General features: G+C 37.0%; 1 pseudogene; it reads left to right on the plus strand.

The window, feature by feature from the left end:
- Positions 1–1,192: 1,192 nt before the first annotated feature.
- On the plus strand, positions 1,193–19,222 carry LOC122675230 (annotated as a pseudogene).
- Positions 19,223–19,269: the final 47 nt, after the last annotated feature.

The following is a 19,269-nucleotide window of genomic DNA, read 5'->3' on the forward strand; positions in this document are numbered from 1 at the left end:
CGTCATCACTTAGGAACTACAAAGATACCTAGGTTCCTGTGGGCTAAGGATGGTCCCAAAGCAAAGTTCCCAGAGCCGAGTATAGCACAGGCCCATGATTCTTTATTTCCCGGGTCTGCGACCCACATCTAATCTGGTCGAGTAACTGTAAACATTGCCAAAACGCCCAGAGTACTCCTATGGAAGCAGGCAGTCACTGAGCGTGAGAGGAGCCGGGTAGCGTTGTCTGCAGGGAGTTGTAGGCTGATGGCCGAGGGCGTTTGCGCAACCTCCTTGAGAGGTCTGCAGGATGCTGCTGCCATGTAGATTGAGCCTGCAACAGCTACTGCAGGACCATGGTTAGAAAATGCAAATCTGACCTCGTTTTCTTGCTTGGAATCATTTGGCAAGGACGCGTTCTCATCACTCAAAGGACAAATTCATAGTCCTAAAGTAACATTCAGGGTCTTTTTCATCACGATTTAGTACCCGTGGTAGCCTTAACATTTCCTAATTATTCTTCAAGACGATTCTGGACGCTTCCTCCGAGAAAGGGGCTTGCTTTGGACCTCTCTTTTCTGTGCTTCCACAGCACTATCTTACAATTCTCTAATATCATTTACAATCACGGCTAGGTTTCCCGAGTGCTTACATGGGAGTTCTAACCTAAAATATTTACCCTCACCAGCTCATTAATTTTCACACAACTGAGACAGTTGCTATCAGTCCCATTTTGCAGATGAGGAAACTCTGGTCTACAGACGTCAGTTCACTACTCAGGGACAGTCTCCCACTAGACTATGGGTTCCAGGCTGGCACCGAAAGACCAGCTATTTGCTTTTCCGCGGGCCACGCCCTGGGGCGGGGTCTGGTGACTACACCGCTTCCCATGGTGCTTTGCGCGTCAGCGCTGCCACGGCCCGGCCAGTCGGCTCCTTTTTAAAGTGAGGAGCTGAGTGGTTGCTCGGTTTCCTGGGCTTGGGACGGAGACTAGGTTTTTGACTGGAAGGCTCGGGCTAGTGCGGGGCAGACGCCACGGTCAGTCATGGTTCCTGGGCGATAGCGATTTCCGCGTGCACGCCAGCACCCGGCAGGGGAGGAGGGTACCTAGGTCAGCGCCGGCCGCCAAGCCGCTCCATGCCTCACGGCGCCCGAGTCCGTGACCCGGCCTTCTTAGAGGACAGTTGTGGCGTCTCAGCCGAATTCATCTACGATGAAGAAAGATGAAAAGGGGAAGAACATCGAGGAGGTGGTGGTGAGATGCAGGTAGGGTGAGCTTGCAGGGTTCCGAGCCCTGGGCTTTGCTGCCGGGCTCCTTCCTGCGCGGTCCGAGGAGAGGGATTTTGTTTGCAATTTTCTGAAGGAACCAGACCTTCCTGTTTCATAGTTTCCTGCGTTCTTTTCGAGAAAAATGACACCCGGTTACTGTGAGGAGTCAATTAGTGTTTTGTTTTGTTTTTCCAGAAGAAAGGATATCTGTAACTGAGTTTATAGTTTAAACTGCTATTGAGGAGAAGTTCGTCGCCGTTTTTTAGTGAAATGTGGTTTGTTTTTTTTTTTAAAATACTGTAGACAAAGATTTAGGTGTCATTCTGTATGCCACTCCTTGCAGTTGATCAGTTTGGAAACGACTCCACACCTACTAAACAGATATAAAACAACACTTTTAAGTTGTTGTTACCATCCTCTCCATCATCTCTAAAAAAGTAATCATTTACTTCTTCACTTTGTTCTAGAAGCAATATTTTCTTAATCCTTAGTAAATAAATAAACATCATTGTTGTTAAAAATATAAGTTGTAGAATGAGTTTATGTTTTAAAAAATCAGGGAGACAACTAAAGTTGTGCTACATTTTCCAGTGGGTGGGTGAAGGTGTTCAGCTTTCTCCTGATTAGTTCCCGCATCACTTCCCAGCTTTAAAATGCGGTAGGAGAGGAAGAACATACTTGAACAATCTATTGCTTAACCAAATATTGGATTGATTTGGCTTTTTAGACGCCCTGCACAGTCTGCTGGTATATGTGTATTTTGTGTGTCTATTTTTGTTGCTGTGATATTAAAAACTCTACCAACTCTCAGAAACTTTTCTGTAAATCCAAACGTATTCTAAAAAGGTTATTTTAAAAGTGTATTAACAAACTTTCTTAGGTTATTGCCTACACAGCTTTGGTGGCTTGAGTTGTACATATCAAAGGTAATAGCTAACTCTAAAGTAGGTGCCTGAGAGGACACTTGTCTGGCCAATTACCGAAGTCTAGCCAATTACCTGGAGAATCCCAGGGACGGAAGCCTGGTGGGCAGCCGTCTATGGGGTCACACAGAATTGGACATGACTGACGTGACTTAGCCGCAGTAGCAGCCAATTACCAGTTGCACTCTGGGGCCTCTGTTAATGGTTACTTGTCTTGAAGGTTAAAAAAAACAGCCCATGTTCAAATACAAATTTTTATATGATTTTGATCACTTAATAAAGTCAAGCAGTATTACCTTTTCTGTGTGGCTTTATTTTCTTTAATTTCATTTTTATTGTTAGTTAAAAAATAGGTCAGACCTATGAAAAATTATAAAGAACAATATACCAAGCATCTGTGTTTAGAAACAGAAGAATCATTACAGCTAGAATCCCATTGTATCCCTCCGCATCCCTTTCCTCTACCTCAAGAGTTGAACATTATCCTGAATTTCATGTTTATTATCTCCATACATTTAAAGCCTTAACTTAAAAGAGATTTATTTTATTGCTAATGAAAAGTGCTTAGGTAGTGTCCATTGTTTACAATAATTTCAGTATAAAGAGATGTTTTTCTTTTCAGGTTAGCCTTTTCTTTTTCAAATAGCCCTCCTACTGCAAGGATTTCTGTTCTTGGTGTGGTGGTGGTGGTGTGTGTGTGTGCTCAGTTGTGTCCAGATCTTTGCGACCCCATGGACTGTAGCCCACCAGGCTCCTCTGTTCATGGGATTTCCCAGGCTAGAATAGTGGAGTGGGTTGCCATTTCCTTCTCCACGAGATCTTCCTGACCCAGAGATTGAACGAACCTGTGTCTCTGCTGTCTCCCGCCCTGGCAGGTGGATTCTTAACCACTGCGCTACCTGGGAAGCCCAATGTGTCCTTAAACTTTACTAAATAAACAACTTATGCCCTTGAGGGTTATCAACTCTTTTCTCAAAGGGCCCAGAGAGTAAATATTTTAGGCTTTTCAGATTACATGTGGTTTCTGTCACATCCTCTTCCTCTTCTCTGATTTTTTTCCCCCAGTTTTAAACTCTTTATGGCAACAGTTTATGATTACCTAAGAGATCAGCCTGGGAAATCCCATGGACAGAGGAGCCTGGTAGGCTACAGTCCATGGGGTTGCTAAGAGTCGGACACAACTGAGCGACTTCACTTTCACTTTTTACTTGCATGCACTGGAGAAGGAAATGGCAACCCACTCCAGTGTTCTTGCCTGGAGAATCCGAGGGACAGGAGCCTGGTAGGCTGGTGTCTATGGGGTCGCACAGAGTCGGACATGACTGACGTGACTTAGCAGTAGCAGTAAGAGATCAGCCTAAGGGCTTCCCTCGTAGCTCAGTTGGTAAAGAATCTGCCTACAATGCAGGAGACCTGGGTTTGATCCCAGGGTCAGGAAGATCCTCTGGAGAAGGAAATGGCAATCAGTCCAGTATTCTTGCCTGAAGAATCTCATGAACAGAGGAGCCTGGCAAGCTATAGTCCATGGGGTTGCAAGAATTGGACACGACTTAGCAACTACACCACCAAGAGATCCGCAAAATTTTAAGAGAGATGACTTCAGTTTTTGATTACAATGAATGCAATCTTTATGATAACCTAAGAAATAAGCAAAATTTTAAGAGATGACTTCATTTTTTTATTACAATGAATACAATCTTTATGATGTTCTTGTTCAGTAGCTATATGAATATTTATGGAGTGAATGAATGAATTTAGTGGACAGGACTGTTTTTTTAATCCTCAGTCTTTCTTTACCATTTTGGTTGTTTGAATTTTAATCTGACTGTAGTGAAGGCATTAGTGTTAGTCACTTAGTTATGTATGCCTCTGCGATTGCATGGACTGTAGCCCGCCAGGCTCCTCTGTTCATGGAAATCTCCAGGCAAGAATACTTGAGTGAGTAGCCATTCCCTTCTTCAGGGTATCTTCCCTACCCAGAAATTGAACCCAGGTCTCCTGCATTGCAGGCAGATTCTTTACTTTTGAACCACCAGCGAAAGTCAACTACAATTGATGGTTTTGCTAGTATCATCAGCAGCAACCTTGCAATTTCTAATTAAAGAAGTCTGGATAGGAAAATAACTGGTTGGAAGTACTCTTTATCGCAGTATAAACAGTCCCTAAAGCTCCTTTGTGGGGGCTTTGATAACTTTTAGGAGTGTGTGACTTGTGGGAATTTCTACTACTTTGCCTAAACAACTTGAATGGTATTCATTTGGTAATTGAATCACACATCCAGACTAGATCAGACCAATTGGAAAAGCTTTAACCTCAGGAGAGCAATTCTGCATACTGTGACTTGTGCGTTGTTAGGTTTCAGCACATTTAACAAATGACAGCATGACAAGATAGTACTTGGAAGTTACTGAGTTAAATTTCTCAGGATCACAAGTGTGGTCTGACAAGTCAAATATGGGGGTGGGGCATGCCAGAGGACATTGAGGTATTCTTAACAACATAAATAGCAGTTTGGTTAGTCTAGTGATGAGGGGAAAGATAACTTCATGTTTGGCATTTCCTGTCACAGTATGTGATAATGAATTGGAAAAGTGAACTCAGGGCAGGAATACTCTCCCTTAGGCTCAGATTTCTGTTAAGTATGTCAGTATCTTATGGATGCTACTCTGTGGACTGTGGTTCTTTTTAGCTTTCCTTTCGTTCCCCTAAGGATGACATTTATTAAGCAGTGTAGTATAACAGATATTAATATTTGAGTGTCTGCTAAGCAGAGTAGTAGACGCTGGGGAAACAGTAAATTACATAGGACTTGTTTTCCCACATTTGGGGGTTGGTACTGTTACCAACCTTTTAATTTTCAAATGAGGGGACAGGCACAAAGGGCTCCATTGCCCGGGCAGACTGGATGAAGAGTCCTCATTCTACTGAAATGCCTAAGGAGGCTTTTATCTTATTTTACTTCACATAGAGTCTTTCCCATCACACCTCCTCTATCCTGCTCTGTCCTAATCAGGGCCCCATTAAGTTTCTGCTGTATGTTCCTACAGCACCTTTTACTTCCCCTTACTAAACGTCATCTCTCTTATAATCACTTGTTTTATATTCCCCAATAGACCTCAGTGTCTTGAGGACAAATTGAATTAACACATGTGAAACACTTGGAACAGTGAGTACCTGGCACATAGTAAGCACTCTATGTATTAGTCATTATTTTAATATATTGTTTATTTTGTGCCAGTTATCCCTTGGCAGGTTAATACTTTGGATGCAAATTTGGCATGTTCTTTCTACTGCATCATAACCTAACTTGGCTGGATTCTAGGAACAGTGGAAATAAAATTCTGAAAAATAATTTTCACCTTTTTACAAATTAATTCTCTTAGTGTCTACTCCAAGAAACTGTCAGAATTGTACATGTCTTTCAAAACTTTTGAAACTAATTTTATTTCTGGCAATTGAAACCCTTAAAATTCTGCTGTCTGCTTTAGCAGTGTCATTTAGGCCCCATTTAATCTCTGTCACCAACAGTGTAGTTAAAACTTCCCATTGTTCTTCTCTGAGATATTAACAAAAATGTCTTCAGTAACCTGATAACTAAGAGTTCTTAATTCTTAAGTGAACTTACTTACAAAACAGACTCACAGACTTAGAGAACGAACTTATGGTTGCTGGGGAGAAGGGATAGTTAGGGAGTTGGGAATCGATAGGGACACACTGCTATATTTAAAATGGATAACCATAAGAACCTGGAACTCTGCTTAATGTTAAGTGGCAGCCTGGATAGGAGAGGAATTTGGGGGAGAATGGTTACATTTATATGTATGGCTAAGTCCCTTAGCTGTTCACCTGAAACTATGACAACAGTTTTAATTGGTTATATATACCCCAATACAAAATAAAAAGTTAAAAAGAAGAAGAGTTCTTTAATAACCTTGTGTGTTTCATTTTACAGACCATTTAATTTGGCAGACGGAAAACTAATGTCCATTTGGTAATAGAATGGGATCATGTGTGGAAGGAAGTTAGTGTTCCAACTGGAGGACTGGTGGACAAAAGCTCAAGGAAAACATACACTTTTGATACGGTACTTACTTCCTAAAGTGCTGCTACTTCTTATTATCCACTAATGTAAAATTATCCTAGTATGTATATTTTCTGTAGGTTCTGGTGTAGTTAGAAATTTCAGTCGATCCTTTGAGTTGTCAAATGGTTTCTACTGGGCTGGATAAGTTAATATATTAAAAACAATTATTAAGGTAATTTTGAAGTTTTTTTTTAAGAAATGCCTTTTGTTTTTTGGCTAGGTTTTTGGAGCAAATACTAAACAAATTGACGTTTAGTGAAGTGGTGTTTGTCCAATTCTGGATGAAGTTATTATGGGCTATAATTGCACTATTTTTGCGTGAGTGAAGCACTTTTCAAATTGATGAAAAGTTTTAGATGCATGTAATCAATGTTTTTGTTTAACACTTCTGTTAATTTTGACAGATATGGCCAAACCGGCACTGGAAAAACCTTTACAATGGAAGGTGAAAGGTCCCCTTATGAAGAGTATACTTGGGAGGAGGTATTTATTGTTTATATCAGACTTCTGTCTCTAAAGTGGCTCAAGTGCAGCTGAATAAAACTCGGTTGGACGCCTCTGTCTGAAATAGATCAGAGTACCATGTCAAACATGAATTTAGAATAAACTACTAGTATAATGATATTGAAGTATATGTAATGGCTTTTGTTTAAGAAATATAAAGTCTTACTGGGAGAGAGAGGAGCAATACATATGGTACAGTTAGATGAGGAGAGAAGGGTCTCTTTGGGGCAGAAGGTTGGAGCAGACTATTGTGGGAAAGTGGAATGTGAGTAGGACTTGAAGGGGAAGGCTTTGCAGTGAGGAAGTGAGTCTTGTAAAGTTAGCATAACCATGGGAGCAGTATGGTACTTTATTAATGATGACTTTGAGTGTGAAATTAAGATCACTGTATTGTTGAAGATTATAGGAAGCACATGGTACATTTCACAAAGAAATGTGTTTAAACCTAAATGAGTTTAATGACTAATATTTTCCAAATTACCAACATTTAGGTAGATCCTTTCTTCTAATGGTTGGGACATTAACTTACTTTATGCATGGGTAATAGTGTTATGGAATTGTAATCATAGAAAATATGAAATAGGCTTAAAGCACAGTTTCAAAATTTATAGAGTCATAACAGTTTTATTAAGGATACTTAGATATTTGAGAAACAACTTTGTTTTATGTCGGAAATAGGGAATATACTGTTAGATGAGCCACTTTTCTGATTAAAAGAATGGTACTATGTTCTCATGAGAAAAGTTGGAGAGGATTATTGAACTTGGCTTTATAAGGAACTTGATTCAGTTGGTTTCTGTATAATGCTCAGGCATGAAGTAGCTGACTGGAATGACAGATTTGTGGAAGGTGTAAGGAAGAATAATTTTTATTGAACAGATTGTTGTAAATGGCTTGTAAGTGATCTGGCTTCTCTAACATTAGTCAGCTTTTTAATTTTTTTTTAAACCTGTTTTGACATATTTATGTTTAAATATACTATAAAGAAGGCCCTTGTTATATATGAGTTTTAACTATTGCCGTAAATGCTATTCTTTAGGTCTTTATTAATATTATAATTTCAGGATCCTTTGGCTGGTATCATTCCACATACTCTTCGTCAGATTTTTGAGAAACTTACTGATAATGGTACTGAATTTTCAGTGAAAGTGTCACTATTGGAAATCTATAATGAAGAGCTCTTTGATCTCCTTAATCCGTCTTCTGATGTTTCTGAGAGACTGAAGATGTTTGATGATCCCCGTAACAAGGTAACTTGAGTCTTTGACAATGAAATGTCTCCAAATGTTAATGTGTGATATTTTGATATATATTTAAACCAATTTAATTGATGCTCTTCTGATATTTGGTCAGAGGGGAGTGATAATCAAAGGTTTAGAAGAAATTACAGTGTACAACAAGGAGGAAGTCTATCAAATTTTGGAGAAGGGGGCAGCAAAAAGGACAACTGCAGCAACTTTGATGAACGCCTACTCTAGGTAAGAAAGCCCTTGTTTCCCCCACTGCTCCATTTTGGTTTCAAGAAGAATATCCAAACTTGGGAAATCAAATTGAGGTGTGTCAAGGTATGTGAGTCACACATCTAGATTGTGTGCTGGATTGCTTGCCTTAGTAATTGGCTTGAGGTTTATAAGGAGAGCACCAATATTGGGAGAATGTTGAAAGGAGGACAAAGATAAGTTGAATTTGAGCAGAATTATTAAGTTTTTTTAAGTAGAAGGTTTATTTTCCCAAATGAAATTATACATGGGAGCCCTGATTAAAATGTGGCTGGGGTAGTTGATTTGGCAGTGGGATACTCAGGGGCTTACCTCCTCAGCCTTCAGGAGGTTTGCCCTGAGTACTTTTCTGGAGCCCCTAAGGATACTTAGAATACAGTTTGAAAATCCCTTATTTGAGTAAAGATTAGAAGAAAACCAAATGACCTGTTTTTTTTTTCTCCAGCTTAATAGAGGTATAAATGACAAAATTTTATATATTTAGGTTGCACAGCATGACTTTTTTCTTCCCAAATGGCTTCATTTTAATGTAGGAAGACACATGATCACTAACAATACACATGATCACTAGTACAGGCTTTCAAGGGGAGAAAGAGGCATATTTGATAGAATCCCTTATAAGATGAATCCCAGACTCTAGAAATGCACTTTACCAAATCAGAGGTGATTTTTTTTTTTTTTTGCTCGTCTTTGAAGGAAACATCAGAATGGAATTGAAAGAGTTGTAGGTTAGGAGTTAGATATATGTGCTTAGTTCCAGTTCTGCAGTTAATTAAGTATGTTACTTCAGGTAGTTAAACTTACCTGAATATCATTTTCCTTGAACTGCAAAATGACTTTGAGGTCTTGCTCTCTTACAGTTGCTCTCTTATAGTCGGACATTTCTACAATATGCTATAGCAGTTATAATTGTAGCTCTATATAAATATGTGTGTATTTAAAGAAAGAAGAAAAATAGCATAACATGAAAGTAATCAGTATCATGGAATTATGGGTGATTTTATAATTTAAATTTCCTATAATACCTTTCTATTAAAAATGGAGTTATAAACAAATCATAGAATGAAGTTTCCATTTGAATTAAATGTTTGCTTTATAACTTAACTTGATTTAGACTTTGGAAGAATGAATTTAAGAAAATTTGTTTCTCTAAATACTTTTCTCTGAAATATAAAATTCCCATTCTGTAAATTTGAATAATTTAAAATTTCCTAATATTCACTGAAGACTGGAGTAAAGGTATCTTTTTATCAATGTATGTGATAAGGAAAAGAAACGTGATTCAGTTTTCCAAAATCAGAATTGACTTTTATGCTTAGTAGCCTTAATTCTATTATCTTGGATTAGGAATGGGCAAATAATGGTAGGAAAACATGAGATATATTTTATAATTCACATCTATAGTTTATATTTCTCCCTGTGTCCCTCCCCTTTTCTGTTATTTAAAATAGCTTAAATAATTTTGTAAAAATGATACTTATAAAATTTTCCAAGTCACATGAAAAGTACAAATGAGAAAATTAGAAATTACCATATTCCAACCATCAATGACATTAACAAACAGAATGTTCTTCATCAGATATTGATACAGAAAGGAATGCTATCTTTGGTTCTCTGTATTGTTTTTTATATCACTAAGATAAAAGTTGAGTGTCAGTATACAGCATAAGATGGACTTTGGAAAACCTTGTAGTCTAGCAGTGATTACTTGTGGTGTTTCAGTGAACACTACTATTTACTACTTGTGCTGTTCAGAGGAAGGACCTATCTGTCTCTGGTGACCTTCTCAAAGCAGAGCAATGTACTTTTAGGACAGTTGACACTGAGGGGGAGTGATCTGGTGGCTTGCCTGATGCTGCTTGAGTTTAAGGTAATGATGTATTTCAAGTGGTTCTTAGAAATAGATCAATTGCAAGCCATCTCTTCTGACACACCAGGCAGATGTTCAAACACTATACCACATCCAGCTTTCGGAGGTGCCTGAGGATTCTGTCATTTAAGCTGTTTTCAGGTAGATTAGTATTGGTTTCTTCTGTGCAGGCAGCAGGACCAAGAAAGCCAAAACCTAGCATCATTCTATCCATCCACTGTCTTCCAAAATCTTTTTTTTTTTTTTCCAAAATCTTATTATTATCCTGTCTGATAATATCTTTCTCTACCCTGGTGGATTTAGACCTTTCTTCGTTGTTTTCATTATGTTACAGAAGGAAAACAAATAATGTTTTGCATTATAATGATTGGGCAACTTGTTCTTGTTTTCTAGTTGATCCCACTCAGTTTTCTCTGTTACAATACATATGAAAGAAACTACAGTTGTTAAAATTGGAAAGTTGAACTCGGTAAGCATCAACTGTAATACCCCTGTTCATTCTTTCAGTTTTCTTTTCTTTTTTTTTGTAGTTTTATTGAGGTATAATTGACAAATAAAATTATGTATTTAAAATGTACAGTGTAGCAGGATATCCTTTCACTTGGCTGAATAATATTCAAGTGTGTGTGTGTGCATGCACATCATGTCACATCTTTATTCATTTGTCAGTGGGTACTTAGGCTGTTTCCATACCTTGTTTATTATTAACAGTGCAGTGAATGTGGGAGTGCAGGTATTTTTTGAGATAGAGATTTCATTTTCTTTGCATACATACCCAGAAGTGGGATTGCTAAGTCAAATGGTAGTTCTCTTCCACTGTTTCTTCTTTCTCACCTCATAGAGCAGTTTGAAAATTGTGTATTTAGAGACAGTACTTTTGTAGTCACTGGGTTATTGGTTTTGTAGTGGGTTGTTATTTGTAGGAAATTATTTTACTGGCTATTTAATATCTTTATGTACAATATGAGAATGAAAGTCTTCTATTCCAAATCCATAGACTGAGGACTTATTTTTATTTTTAAAATTCAAGGTTGATCTTGCAGGCAGTGAGAACATTGGCCATTCTGGAGCAGTTGACAAGAGAGCTCAGGAAGCTGGAAATATCAATCATTCCCTGTTGACTCTGGGAAGGATTATTACTGTTCGTGTAGAAAGAACACCTCATGTTCCTTATCGAGAATCTAAACTGATTAGAATCCTCCAGGATTTTTTCAGGGGACGTACAAGAACATCTATCATTGCAACATTTTCTCCTGCATCTCTCAATCTGGAGGTAAGGTCTTACCTGTCACTTTTTTTGGCTGTGCTGTGTGGCTTGTGGGATCTTAGTTTTCAACAAGGGATTGAACCTGGGCCCTCAGCAGTGAAAATTTGGAGTCCTAAACACTAAACTGCCAGAGAATTCCCTATCATGTATAATATTTTTAGAGTTAACTAATTGGCTTCATTCATTCTGTACTACAGTAAAAATAATCTGGACATTGTATGTGATGGACACACAGAGGAGAACACCACTGAAATATTGTCTTTCTCCTTGCTGGCACTTTTCAATCTTAAAAAGCTAGTTACTTAGTTGTATTTTTCCAGTCTTCAAAGATAATTGCTGTGGTCATTAGCAGTGAATGGTTTAACTGAGGCCTTAGAAGCGGGTTAAGCAAATAGTAGTGCTTTAGAGGCTGCTTAGAGATCCCTAAAGATGGGGCTAGATGTGGGGGTACATGTAGGAAAACCAAGAGAAACAACAAAGATGGTAAAGTCTACTTTAATTTTACTGGATTATCTTCTTTAAGCAGAATTAGAAAAGCTTTTATAAAGTCTCTTAACTCCCTCTTTCATTTTAAAAACTATCTTTGTTGAGAAATGATTTGTATACTATATAATGCATCCATTGAAAGTATATAATTAGGTGATTTTACTATATTCATCGAGCTATGCAACTGTCACCCAAAATCTAATCATTTTTATCCTGGAAAGAAACCCTGTAACCTATTAGCAGTCACTCCCCATCAGTTTCCATTTCCAGCCCTAGGTCACTATTAATCTACTTTCTTTAATCTATAGCTTTGCCTATTCTGAATATTTTATATAAATGGAATCACATAATAAGTGTTCTTTCGTTTCTGGTTTCTTTCACTTGGCATAATGTTTTCAATGTTCATCCACGTTGCAGCGGGTATCAGAACTCATTCCTTTTGGTGGGTGAATGATAGGGATATAGGACATTTTGTTTATTCATCAGTTGATGAAATTCATTGAGTTTTTTTTTTCTAAAGAGCTTGAGACTAAAACAAAAAATTATTAGATTAAATTATAGTAAAGTTAAAGACCCTGAAACTTGAAGAGTGAAAAATAAGGATGTTTTAAACAGTCCTCTATTGTATTTATTTGCTTAATTGGAGTATAGTTGCTTTAAGAACATTCCTCATTTATAAAGGTTGGGTATGGTAGTATTAGTGGGTAAAGGTTTATATTAGATATAACCAAAAATTATTGTGTTATTGTATAGTACATTTTGGATAACAGAACTACATTATTCTCATATCTTCAGTAATTGGCCTTTTCTTTTCATCACAGGAAACTGAGCTCATTGGAATATGCTCTTAGAGCAAAGAACACACTCAAGCCTGAGGTTAACCAGAAACTCACCAAGAAAGCTCTGATTAAGGTAATTGTGAATTTTTTTTTTTTTTTTTTAATTGTGAATTTTTATAGAGTAATAGAAATTTGTTTGACAAATGTGAAAATGAGGAACTGAAATAGATAATTGTTTTTAAAAATTTATTAAATTACCTTTGTGATAAGGCTTTTCATTTAATGGTTTGAACTGAATACCTGTGTGTTAAAATGCTTTTTCTAATTTTAATAGATGACCTTATAAGCTCTATCCAGTCAGTAAAATTTAAGCATATAATGGTACTTCAGTGCAGTTTTAATTAGCATTTCCTTAATGAATAGTGATATTCAGCATCTTTTCTCAAGCTTATTATCCATATGTATATCTTCGTTTGTGAAATGTCTATTTAAATCCTTTGCCAGTTTTTAATTGGGTTGTCTTTTTATGAAGTTGTAAAGGATTGTTCATATTTTCTAGATATGATCCTTTATGAAATAATTTGTAAATATTTCCTCCCAGTCTGGCTTGTCTTTTCCTTTTATTGGTAGTGGGTTTTTTTGTTTGTTTGTTTCTGTTGAGACAACTGTAGATTGACATGCAGTTGAAAGAAGTAATACAGAGAGATCCTTTGTACATTTTATTAAACTATATAGTAAAATCACTGCAGGGACACCGTTAATAGCAATTCATTGGTCTTATTCCCCAATTTTCCTGGTACTCATGTGTGTGTGTTTAGTTAGTTCTATACAATTTTGTCATGTGTAGGTTCATAGAGCCACTATCACAGTCAAGATACTGAACAGTCCCATCTCGGCAAGGATTCCTCACTGGCCTTTTATAATCACTTCCTTCCCACTCTGACCTCCCGACCATAATCTTTGCTATCCAATGGTCTGTCCTCTATTTCTAAACCTTTGTCATTTTAAGAGTGTTATTGAGTGAAATCATACAGTATGTAAACTTTGGGGATTGCTTTTATCACTCAACATAATTCCCTGGAGGTTAACCTGAGTGGTGCATATCAATAGAGCTTTGCTTTTTAATGCTGAGGAATATTCCATGGTATGTATATACCACCCGCCTGCAACGCAGGAGACCCCAGTTCAATTCCTGGGTCAGGAAGATCCCCTGGAGAAGGGATAGGCTACCTACTCCAGTATTCTTGGGCTTCCCGGGTGGCTCAGACTAAAGAATTCACCTGAAATGCGGGAGACCTGGGTTTGATACCTGGGTTGGGAAGATCCCCTGGAGGAGGGCATGGCAACCTACGCCAGTATTCTTGCCTGGAGAATCCCCAAGGACAGAGGAGCATGGTGGGCTACAGTCCGTGGGGTAGCAAAGAGTCAGACGCAACTGAGCGACTAAGCACAGCACAGCACGGCACATGTGTAGTATACCACACATAGTTTGTTGTCAGATTCACCTGTGAAAGACATACGGGCTGATTTCAGTTTTTCACAATTGAAAATAAAACTGCTTTGATCATATTTGTTTATAGTAATTTGTGTACATGTAAACTTTCATTTTTCTGAGATAATTGCCAAAGAGTATAATTGTTGTGTTGTATGGTAATTGAATGTAAATTTTCTCTCTCTCTTTTTTTTTTTTTTTTTTTTTTTAAGGAACTGCCAAGTTGTTTTCCAAAATGGCTGGGCTTTCTATTCTGTTGCATTGATTTATGTCTGTCCCTCACTAATACCACAGTTTTAATTACTGTCGTTTTTAAATAACTCTTGGAATCAGATTGTTTAAAGGGAAGCTTATATGAGCAAACCTTTCTTGATAAAGGGTGTCAAAATTGTCAGGATCTGAGAAGAACTACAGTGATTTTTATATTCATTATTTTTTAAAGGCCATGCTGTTTTATAAGCATTCATTTTATTTTAGACACTTGAATTTTTGAACCCTATTGCTATTATTCAATCTAAAAATATTTAACAGTAATTTATTATGATAAAATATTCAGTCATTGTTTAAAAATTCCAGTTGTTTCAGTGTAGACTTTTAATATTTTGTTTTAGGATCCAAATAAGGCTTGCCAAAATTAGTAGTTGGATTTTGAGACTTGATAGAGTCAAATTTTATCTTATTTATATATTTTTGGCCAAAATACTTCATAAGTGGTGGTATATTCTCCTACTTGGAAGCACATAATATCTGGTTCTTTCCCTTTTTTGGTAAGGGATTGATTATATTCAAGTGACCTGATCCACTAGTTCTTTAAGGGTTGCAAAATAATAATTTTTGAACCGTTCTTCCTTAGTTGATTGCTGGACTAACTCTATAAAAAGGAACATTCCCTCAGCTCCCCAAGGCTGTAGTTCTTATAGAAAGACAGGACAAATGCTTGATTCATTTCCTTTGACAGTTTGGAGAATAATGGGTTGGTTTCCCAGCTTTCTTAACATCATTATAAACTCATGGATTTAGAATATTTGTGCTAACAATTGTAGTTAATAACCTCATTGACGTTCAAATTGTTCCTTCTCAGGCCATTGGGTACCTTTTCAGTGGGTTCTTGAATCTTTTTTGTTGGCCTAAGCTTCCTTCACTTCCTTCCTATTTTGTTTTACAAGATGTTCCAGGTTCATCTTGAATGTTTCTTGCCCCAGTCCTGGAGTCAGACACTTCCCTAAGAAACCCTCACACGAAATCCTTTTCTTGTGAGATGAGATTTGGAGACCAACCTGGCTAGTGGAGGTTGTTTTTTTCTTCAGAAGCCTGTGTTTTTATAGTGAATGAAAGCTATTGGCTTTATTCTAACCATATTAATATTGAATGAAAAGTAAGGTTGTGACTTTTTAATCACATATTTTTATGCTTTAAAAAAGATAAGAGGGCTAACTTTGTTTTATTTATTATAAATCTTCCCCAAACTGAATGAAAAAAAAGTGAAGTGCTAATCTGACACAATATTCTTCTTGCATAGGAATATACAGAAGAGATAGAGCGTCTGAAACTGTATCTTGCTGCAACTCGTGAAAAAAATGAGTGTACATGTCTGAAGAAGATTTTAGGTAAGCCCTTGGTTATGGAAATTAATTTCTAAGAATGTACAGCAGAGGGAGTGTGGTCAGTAGTATTGTACTACCTTTGTGTGGTGACAGTTGATAACTAGACTTATTGTGGTGATCATTTTGTAATGTATAAGAGTATCAAATCACTATGTTGTACACCCAAAACTAATGTGATATTGTAAGTCAATTATACTTCAATTAAAAATTATTTACCTAAACTATATCATTCATTTAATAACAATGTTGCATCCCTCTTGTACATTTAATATAGGAAAGCATTTCAAATATCTCATCTACTTTGAAGAGCTATTTACAATAAAGAACTGACAAAAGACTGTTAGAATGAACTCTCTTCTCATACCACCTCAACTTTATCTTTTCCTTTAATCAATATCTCTAACAAATAGTTTGAGGAAATCTACATTCTTAAAATTCTTTGTCATTTAAGCACAATGTGGAATAGAAAATGGTTGGTAGTTACGAAGGAACTAGAAGAATGCAAACGACAGCACTCACTTCTGACACTTGCTAATCTCAAGAAATCAGAGAGGCTTGTTAAAGCAGACCAGAATTGTCTGGTGCAAAATGTCAGTAGTGTTAAAGCTGAGAAGCTGTGCTCTAGAGAAGAATCGTTTATCTCATGAGGACTTTTGTGGTGGTGTGATAGTGGTATGTGTGTTGGGGTGTGTATTGGGGTCTGTGTGCTGGGTGCAGGAGGTTTAATTGCTCTGTATGCATACTTTAGTTTTCCAGGTTTTCGCCCCTTATCTTTACCCCTTCCTCCTGTGACACCTGATGCTTTCACACCACAAGCCTCTTCGGGATTCTGCCTGTCTTGTTTATTATTCTTCATATTCCTGATTATAGACACCTAGTTGTATCCCGCACCTCTGCTTTATGTGGGTTATAGTCCTCTGTCACCTTTGTAGCTTCTCAAATTTTATATACATACATGTTTTTTTTTCCCCTGTAATCAGTAGGGATTCTCAGTTTCAAAATGGAGAAAACAAGAAAAACAGTCTGTTTATAAACCTAAGACAAAGAATACATTTGCTTTTTGCACCTTGTATCTATTGCTTATTGATACTTAGGCATCATTATCATGATAGTGATAAACAGTAGAGATGATATGTAACTGCCTCAGTTGTGTTAGAGTAAATTTTCTAGGCATTAGGAAACAATATTCACATTAAAATCCTTTTAAATTTTATTTTAGAGCTATGAGTGGAAAACTAACTGTTCAAGAGGAAGAAATTATAGAATTGGTTGAAAAAATTGCTGCTGTTGAGGAAGAGCTAAATAGGGTGAGCATTCAAAACTGTATTGACTGTCATGTAAAAAGCAAATAATAAAAGGCAATTTCAGAATGTGAGGGACCTGATATTTTTTCTTTAAGATTTTTTTTCTTACTGACCTCTAAACTAAAATTAAATTGTATCACTGTTTTTTTTTAATTATCATTAGTGATAATGAAGAAGTGAGTCTCTTTTGAAGAAGTTATTCTATTTGACACATACTAATGTAGCATTTTAAGAAATTAACTGAATTGTGTAATTTAATATGAAAGCTGTATAGTGAATGCTGAGACATTTTCATCAACATGTTTATCAGGTGACTAAAGGCAGATGTTGGGAGAAACCAGATGTTAAATAACTAAGGTTGAAAGACCTGACCCTTCAGCGCCACCCTCAAACTGGCAGTGTTGAAAGGAATCTGAAGAAGTAACACCGTTTCATTAGACCTGTTACTTGTTTTTGTTTGGTTGGCTATGCCCCATGATTTGTGGAATCTTAATTCCCTGACCAGGGATCAAACCTGTGCCCATAGCACTGGACACGCAGAGTCCTAACTACTGGACCACCAGTAGTAGTAGTAGTTATAGGAAGAAACCAGTTACCATATGAAATGTTCTAACCTACCTGGTAACTTGTTACAACTTTTATATGGAAATAATTTGTTATATGTAGGTTACAGAATTATTTATGGATAGTAAAAATGAACTTAACCAGTGCAAATCTGACCTGCAAAGTAAGACACAGGAACTTGAAACCACTCAAAGACATTTACAGGAAACAAAATAACAGCTTGTTGAAGAAGAATATATCACCTGGGCTTTGGAAAGTGCTGAGGAGAGACTTCATGATGCTGCCAATAGGGTTTGTCTTTTATTTTTATTTGTAGTCGTGTTAAAGAAGTTAAAGAATGGCTAGAAGTAACTTTCTTAGCATAAGGTAAGAAATTGTGCAATTCTACTTATTCACTACAAATTATACTTCTGTCCATTTAAGAAACATTATTTTACTATTTCATCTAGATTTTCTTTACTGGAGATGCTTATTTAAGAAAAATCTATTCCTCTGGTTTTGAAAATAGAACCTGACCTTAATATACTTTGTGGATGTTTAAAATAATGGTGTCGTACTGCTTTACCTGTGGTCATGGTTGAGACTAATTAGTCATCAAGAATTTAGTATCTTCTAATGATGGACTATGTTGAAAGTACTCACTTTTTTATTAGGTGTATCCTTCAGAAGTTAGTAACACATGAAAGTGAAAGGCACTCAATCGTGTCCAACTCTTTGTGACCCCATGACTATACAGTCCATGGAATTCTCCAGGACAGATTACTGGAGTGGGTGGGTTGCCTTTTCCTTCTCCAGGGGATCTTCCCAACCCAGGGATCGAACCCAGGTCTCTTGCATTGCAGGCAGATTCTTCACCAACTGAGCCACAAGGGAAGCCCACTAATACTGGAGTGGGTAGCCTATCCCTTCTCCAGTGGATCTTCCTGACTCAGGAATTGAACCAGGGTCTCCTGCCTTAGTAACACATATTGGGTAAGAATTTGTCAGGGAGCATAATTATTAAAATTGATTGGCAAAATCAGTTTTCCTTGTCTAGATGGCTAGCGGAGGAGAAATAAACATTGGCATGAATTTTAAAATTTCTTCTGATACTATATAAAATTTACCAGTTCTCTTTAGAAGTCTTTAATGAAGCACAGATATTTTCATTAGATTGCTTTTGTCATATCCATCTTATCAACACTTATTTTTGAAAATCATATACAGTTGCTTAACACAGTCGAAGAAACTACAAAAGATGTATTTGGTCTCCATTCTAAACTGGATCGTAAGAAGGCAGTTGATCAGCATAATGCAGAAGCTCAAGATGTTTTTGGCAAAAACTTGAATAGTCTGTTTCATAATATGGAAGAATTAATTAAGGATGGCAGCATGAAATAAAAGGCCATGCTAGAAGTTCACAAGACCTTGTTTGGTAATTACAAACATTTCTCTCTTTTTTTTAATTGAAGGATAGTTGCTTTACAGAATTTTGTTGGTTTCTGCCAAACACCAACATGAATGAGCCATAGGTATACATATGTCCCCTTCTTCTTGACCCTCTCTCCCATCTCACTCCCCATTCCACCCCTCTAGGTTGTTGGAGAGCCCATGTTTGAGTTCCCTGAGTCATATAGCAAATTCCCCTTGGCTGTCTATTTTTACA

This window comes from Cervus elaphus, chromosome 19 (assembly GCF_910594005.1).
Source record: "Cervus elaphus chromosome 19, mCerEla1.1, whole genome shotgun sequence".
In the NCBI taxonomy this organism is placed as follows: Eukaryota; Metazoa; Chordata; class Mammalia; order Artiodactyla; family Cervidae; genus Cervus; species Cervus elaphus.